This window comes from Microtus oregoni, unplaced genomic scaffold (genome assembly GCF_018167655.1).
Source record: "Microtus oregoni isolate MIOR12 unplaced genomic scaffold, Mior012 000012F_ref0000307, whole genome shotgun sequence".
NCBI classification, from domain to species: domain Eukaryota; kingdom Metazoa; phylum Chordata; class Mammalia; order Rodentia; family Cricetidae; genus Microtus; species Microtus oregoni.
The window spans coordinates 52,934,125-52,942,110 of NW_024543071.1; the positions used below are offsets into that span (position 1 = coordinate 52,934,125).

At 46.7% G+C, this 7,986-nt stretch overlaps 1 pseudogene; it reads left to right on the forward strand.

Moving 5' to 3' along the window:
- The first annotated feature begins 1,137 nt into the window (after positions 1-1,137).
- On the forward strand, positions 1,138-1,731 carry LOC121454780 (annotated as a pseudogene).
- Positions 1,732-7,986: the final 6,255 nt, after the last annotated feature.

Genomic DNA, 7,986 nt, shown 5'->3' on the forward strand with positions numbered 1-7,986 from the left:
AGCCCTTCAGAATATCCTGCTTCATAGAAAAGTCTGTTGGATATGCTAGCCTGTAGGCTGAAGATGAGATGCCCCAACATTGCAGAAGAACCTTGGGTTCTGTCAGCTGTTTCTGTCATTTCTCACATCTTTTGGAAGTCGCTTTCTTGCACTTCCTGCTTACTCAGTTAATATTATTTCCTTCTTGGGTTTGAGGAAGTTGAAGACTAGATTGTTATAATTTTCCTTGTTTACCAGATGCATAAAGCAAGTTATAATAGAAAGTGAATTAGGTACAAGCCTTTAACTCACCAAGATAGGATAGATATGGAGTATTTACTCTGATTTTGTCCAATGCAAATGGACTAGACACTGTTGATGTATTTATTGCCTTATATATTGTGTGTAGTTTTTCTTATATTAGTTATAGCCTTTTATTTTAGACAAAAGAGGGGAAATAATAGTGGTATACTATTTGTGTCTTAATAAATAAAGCTTGCTCAAAGATCAAGGCGAAACAGCCACACTAGTCAGCCATGCAGGCCAGGCAGTGGTGGCACACACCTTTAATCCCAGAAGCCACACAAGTTAGCCACAAAGACTGGGCGGTGGTGGTGAATGCCTTTAATCCCAGCACAGGAGAGGAATATAAGATGGGAGGAGACGGATCTCACTCTCAGTCTGAGGATTTGTGGAGACAGGATCGCCCATTTTCGGTCTGAGGAATAAGTAAGAGTCAGTAGCTGTCTACTCTGCATTTCTGATTGAACCTCAATATCTGTCTCTGGGTTTTTATTATTTGTGCTACATATAGGGTGCCCAGTTACCTGGACTTCCTTCAACTCTGGCAAAGTGGATATTGTTGCCATCATTGTTAACCTCTCATTGACCTCGATTACATGATCCACAGGTTGCATTATGACTCCACCCATGGAAAATTCCACAACACAGTCAAGGCTGAGAATGTCGTCAACAGGAGGCCATCACCCTCTTTCAGGATCAAGAACCTGCCAATATCAAATAGAGTGATGCTGGTGCAGACTGTGCTGTGGAGCTGCTGGTGTCTTCACCACCATGGAGAAGGTTAGGGCCCACTTGAAGGGTGGGGTCCAAAGGGTCACTATCTCCACCCCTTCTGCTAATGCCCCCATATCTGTGATGGGTGTGGACACTGAGAAGTAAGACAACTCCCCCAAGGTTGTCAGCTGTGCTTCCTGCACAAACTGCTTAGCCGACCCTGGCCAAGCTCATCCATGTCAGTTTTGGCATTGCGGAAGGACTCATGACTCGGTCCACACCATCACTGCACCCAGAAGACTGTGGATGGCCATGGGGATGCCCGGAACATCATCCCTGCATCCACTGGTGCTGCCAAGTGGTCAGGGTGATCCCAGAGCTGAACAGGAAGCATAACTTCCCATGGTGTCTGTCAAGGATCTGAGATGCTGCCTGGAGAAAGCTGCCAAGCGTGAAGACTTCAAGGAGGTGGTGAAGAAGGCATCCGGGGAACCACTAAAGGGCATCCTAGGCTACACGGAGGACCAGGTTATCTCCCTCGACTTTAACAGTGATGCCCACTCTACCACCTTTGACTCTGGGGCTGGCAATGCTCTCGATGACATTATCATATTTCCTGGTGTGACAATGAATGACCCCAGTAACAGGATGGTGGACCTACATGGTCTCCAAGGAGCAAGAAGGCCTGGAGCACCCACCCCAGCAAGAATACAAGAGCAAGAGAGAAGTCTTTGACTGCTGAGGAGTCCTTGTGCCAGCTCAGCCTCCGACAGTGAGTGTGTCCCCTCACAGTTTCCATTCCAGACCGCCAGAAGAAGGCTCGGACCTTAGGGAACCCTATTTTCTTGAATATCATCCATAAAGTTCACTGCGCACACACACACACGGTATATACACATCCTCCTGTAATCTTTGTGTCCTCTCCTTTAGAGAATAACAAGGAAAAAAGACTATACATGTTCAGTGCAGAAGCCATGGATGTGGAAGTTGCAGATGCAGAGACAGTACACACACGTGTGCACACACACACACGCACACACACGCGCGCACACACACACACACACACATACACACATGCGCGCACACACACCACGTGAATGTCTGAAGCCATGGGTGTGGAAGTTGCAGATGCAGAGACAGTACACACACACACACACACACACACACACCACATCTTAAGCTATGGGTGTGGAAGTTGCAGATGCAGAGGGCGGCACACACGCGTGCGAGCGTGCACATACACACACCACATGAATGTCTGAAAAAGCTCCAGCCCACAACCTGGCAAGCACCTTCCCTTCCCAGGGCAAAGTCCAGGCTGGGTAGGGCCGTCACCTGAGCTGTGTAGGCGAGCATGCCTCTGATGTGTGGCTATTTTGAGGTTTCCTTTCACTCTATTCTGCCCTGCACCCACCGCCTCCCCAACACTCAGCATTCTTGCCATTGTAACTGTTGAGCCTTTTCTCCCATCCACTTGTTATTTTTTTGTTGGTTTGTTTTGTTTTTTGGTCTTGTTTTTGTTGATTTTTTAAATTTCTTAGACTACATTATTTATGGGGGGCACCTTTGTGCCCCATGCATGTGTGGAGGTCAGGGGACAACTTCCTGGAGGTGGTTCTCTCCCTCTACCTTGTGAGTCCCAAGATCAAACTTGTGCCACTACACAGCAAGTGCCTCTGCCTGCTGGGCTATCTCACTGACCCCTGTTTGAGGCTTTGAATGCTCAGCTTTATCTCAGACTTTACATGCCCCGAACAAGAACACCTTGAGTGCCAGCTGCCTCTGTCGGAGCCTTTGACGGAAAATGAGAGGCAGCAGCCACAGGCTCACTGCCAAAGACTTGAAGCAGCTGCCCAGGGATGGGGAATGTGATTGGGTGTGTGGAGAGGCTGGCACCTTTCCTTACACCCAGCTGCCAGGTGGCCTGGTATGCTCCCAAGCCCACATCCCCACAGGGCCATCTCAGGTCCTGCCTCCCCGGGAACACGGGGTTCCTGGGGAGAAGCTTCAGGAGAGAGTCTTAAACAGTTCTAATTTCATACTAGACAGATCGGGAGGCTGGATATGGCCCTCTTGAATCTCAGAAAGCTGCAGGGGCTCCCCCTCACCACCCTTGCGCCCTGTGGAAGTGAAAGTGGCCTCAGAGCCTCTGGAACAGGAATTATGGTGGTTGTGAGCCACCATGTGAGTGCTAGGAAACAAATCCAGGTCCTCTGCAAGAACACAAGACATTCCCTTACTGCCAAGCCACCGCTCCAGCTCCCAATGTCTGTATGTGTGTGTACATGGGCGGTGGGGGGGGGGTTGTTTGGTTGTTTTGTTTTTTAAGAAAAAGAGGCAAGGAGACAAACTGGTTCAAGATACATCAAAGGTTCTAAAAAAATCAATGGATCAATAGACTACTTAAAAAAAAAAAAAACCAGGCCGGGCGGTGGTGGCGCACGCCTTTAATCCCAGCACTCGGGAGGCAGAGGCAGGTGGATCTCTGTGAGTTCGAGACCAGCCTGGTCTACAAGAGCTAGTTCCAGGACAGGCTTCAAAACCACAGAGAAACCCTGTCTCGAAAAACCAAAAAAAAAAAAAAACAAACAAACCAACCTAGACTAGACTAGAAACCAGGAGTCTGGCTGTGGAGAGGGCTCAGGGGTTAAAGTGCTTGCCAAGCAAACACGAGGACCTGAGTTTGTCTCTCAATCCTTAAAGCCCACAGTAGAAGGAAAGAATTGATTCCAAAATTGTCTTCTGACCACCACTTGTATACATATACACATGCGCACACACAAATAAAATAATAATACAAAAATAAAATAAAGCAAAATAGGAAATACCAGTCAGACATGGTGGCCCACAGTTTTAATCCTAGCAGTAGGGAAGCAGAGGCAGGTGGTCTCTGAATCCGAGCCCTCCTGGTCTATGGAGTTCCAGGCCATCCTGGTCTACCAAAAAAAAAAGACTAAAGTCCAAGTGTGAAAAGAAAGTAACCAACACGAACTGGAAGCCTCAGGGATTTGCCCACGGTGGAGCAGAACTGCAGGCCTGTGCGCTCTCTTACTGGAGAGCTAGCGGAGCTACACTTTCATGACAATTTCTGTTAAAAGTTTTAAAAATGCTTACAGTCTTTTGTTTTTAATATAACAGGGTACAGAGTCAGCCCTCCTTATTGGTGGGGTTGACATATGCGAAATTAACTAATTGTGAATAAAAAGATTAAAAATAGCCGGGCGGTGGTGGTGCCCGCCTTTAATCCCAGCACTCGGGAGGCAGAGGCAGGCGGATCTCTGTGAGTTCGAGGCCAGCCTGGTCTAGAAGAGCTAGTTCCAGGACAGGCTCCAAAAGCTACGGAGAAACCCTGTCTCGAAAATAAAAAATAAAAAAAGATTAAAAATAATAATCATCCACACGGAGATGCCTGGACTCTTTCTTGTCCTTTTCCCCTGGGTCTGGGACTGACTCAGCTGGTAAAGCGCTTGCTGCACAAACTCAGAAACCTGAGTTTGCTCCCCGGCACCCACATTAAAAAGCTCTGGTGGTGACGCACACACCTCCATCCCTCTGCTGAAGGTAGCGACAGCCAGGCTAGCGAAACTGGAAAGCTCCAGGTTCCATAGAGACACCGCCAAACACAAGGTGGAAGGCTAACCCACAACAGCTCAGCAGTGAAGTGTGAACCCTGCAAGCCTGCTGACTGGAGACCAATACTCGGAACCCATAGAGACGCAGGTGGAGACAAGAGCTCACCCAGAGGCTCATGGGCCAGCTCGCCCTGAGAATGTGGCACAGTGACAGAAACAAGAGAGACCATGCTAGACAAGGTGAAGAAAACACTGACTCTCTCTCTCTCTCTCTCTCTCTCTCTCTCTCTCTCTCTCTCTCTCTCTCTCACACACACACACACACACACACCCTCACCAATATACCTACATACAAATGAATACATTTTAATATATTTTTCTGATTAATTTTGCTTTACATATATGTGTGTTTGCCTGTATATATGTGTACCACAAGCATACATACTCACAAGGAGTTCACAAGTGTCAGACCCTGGAACTGGAGTTACAGATGGTTGTGAGGCACTAGGTGGGTTCTGAGCACTTAATCTGGGTCCTCTGCAAAAGCAAGAGTGCTCTTAACCACCGAGCTACCTCTGCCTCCAATGTATATATACTTATATATATATACTAATAAGCATATATACTTATAATAAAAAACAATTGAGGAAGATGCTGCTGTCAGACCGACGCCCACGTTTTTTTCCTTATATACACACTAATGACAACATAATAAAAGCTATTTATGTAGAGCTCCATTGTATTTGTTGCTGTAAATCGTTTAGACATGATTTAAGGAAATGTACTGAAGGATGTGCATGGGTTATATGAAATACTATGCCATTTATATAAATAGTTAAATTTTTTTTGAGACAGGGTTTTTCTGTGTAGTCCTGGCTGGCCTGGAACTCGCTCTGTAGACCAGGCTGGCCTCGAACTCACAGAGATCCACCTGCCTCTGCTCCCCCAGTGCTGGAATTTAAGGAGTGTGCCATCACCTCCAGTTTACTGTACCATTTTATACAAAGGATATGTGCATCTGAGGATTTTGGTATCTTGGGAGAGATTGTGGAACCCGTCCCCAACAAATGATGAGGGGTTACTGCAACTATATCTTCTGTAACGTAATTTTTTTGGGGGGGTGTTGGTTTTCAAGACAAAGTTTCTCTGTGTAGCCCTGGCTGTCCTGGAACTCGCTCTGTAGACTGCTGCCTGACATAAGATTTTTAAATAAGGTGCCAGGTGTGGTGTACACACTCTTCTTTCTCTCTTATTTATTTATTTATTTATTTATTTTTTTGGTTTTTGGTTTTTTTCAAGACAGGGTTTCTCTGTAGCTTTGGTGCCTGTCCTGGAACTAGCTCTTGTAGACCAGGCTGGTCTCGAACTCACAGAGATCTGCCTGCCTCTGCCTCCCAAGTGCTGGAAGCTACACACACTCTTAATCCTAGCACTTGCATTTGGAAAGCAGAGGCAAGTGGATCTCTGTGAGTTCGAGGCCAGCCTGGTCTACAGAGCAAGTTCCAGGCCAATCAGGCCTGTATAGAAAGACCTGTCTCAAAAAGAAAAATTAAATGAGGAGCTAAGAGAGATGGTTCAGCAGTTAAAAGCACCACCTGCTCTTCCAGAGGTCTGTGATTTGATTTTTCCATGTAGAACTTCACAACCATCTGTAATTGCAGTTCCAAGGGATCTAATACTGTCTTCTGGCTTCCTTAGGTACCAGGCATGTAAGTGGTACACAAACATACACACAGACAAAAGCACCCATACATATAAAATAAAATTAAAATTAAAAAATATAAAATTAATGAATTTCCCCATCATCATAAAAGGAGCCTGGGGCCCAACAACCGGCCATCATGACACAGGTGCATCTATGGGATAACAAAAGATGCCATTCGTAGGAGGGAAGTCTCAAGCCAGACATGGGACAATGCAGAAACAGTACATGGGATCAAGATGCATTTCAACCAAGTTCTGGAGGAAGATTATCCATCAGGCCTGTTAGGACAAGACAGTTCAGACAGATGGCAGTGTCCCAGGAGAGTCTGAAAACGCCCTACATAGTGGAGGAAAACAGTGACCTCAGGGACTGTGACAGTCAGGTCCTGACAGACTGAGTAGAGCAAGGTGCTGCCCAGGCTGAAGAACCTAAAGCAGCCCAATCATGGGGGCACATGCCTACAATCCCAGCACTTGGAAGGCCAAGGTAGGAGGATCAAGAGTTCAAAGCTAGTCTGGACTACACATTAAGATCCGGTTTCCTCCAAAACAACAGAAACTAAAATACAGAACCCAAAGAGAGGAGGCAGCCAGGAAGCAACCTTCAGGGACAAACTTGGTGCTGTGCAAAGTCTGTTCTACCATGACGGTCCAGGCAAGCCCCAGCTCTGGATGCTCTCTGGGTATGGATTCAGCCTGCCACAGAATGAAAACACTGGTGGGGAAAGGCATGCACAGATCCACAGAACCCACACAAAAACCAGGCCACCTGCCAGTTACCCCAGCACTCAGGAGGCAGAGGCAGATGGACCTCTGTGAGCTAAAGGCCAGCCTAATCTACATAGCAAATTCCAGGCCACTCGGGACTATAGAGTGAGACATTATCTCAAAAAGAAAACCAAAACAAACAACCAAGAAAGGGAAAGGAGGGAGGAAGGGTGAACTGGTGCCCTCAAAAGGGAAAGAAACACAGAGAGGCAGAAAGGTTCATGGTTGTATTCCAGGAATTTTGTTGGAGCAATGGCCCCTTTCCCTTTCCTTCGTTCCTGGGTACCAGTTATTTTCAGACCATTCAATTAAATTAAGACTGTGAGGTCTGACCTCAGTCGATGAGGAAAGGACACAGCCACTGTCTGATTTAGAACAAAAACCAAATGAACTTCCTGTCTTTGTGTGTTCACTCTTCCCAAGCAGACTCTCACCATCAAAAGTACAGTTTGCCCTGCCAGCGCTTCAGCTGGAGTGATGGTCTCTTTCTTTGTGACCCTGCACTTACTTCTAATAAAGCCTAGAAGGTGTTCCATCCCCTGGCACTGGAGTTACAGATGACTGTGAGCTGCCATGTGGTGCTGAGAATCGAACCTGGGTCCTCTGGGAGAGCAGTCAGTGCTCTCCAGCTTTGTTTGGGCATTTTCATCTCAGAGTAGGCTGCAGACAGAAAAGGGGAAACTGTATGGTACTTAGGCTCGTGATAGTCTCTGACCTCTGACCCTGTTCTTTATGACTATCTGGTGGGGTTTTTTTTTTGTTGTTGTTGTCGTTTGTTTTGGTTTGTTTTGGTTTTGGTTTTGATAAACCTACTCTGTGGGTCCAGTTAGCTTGAACTGGAATTCTGGGATTCGTTCAGGGCTAGGGATGACTTCTCAGAGGTAGGGAAGTTGCCAGCAGCCAGCCAGACAATAGCAGATTTTGAAGGTCATTTAATCATAAAAAC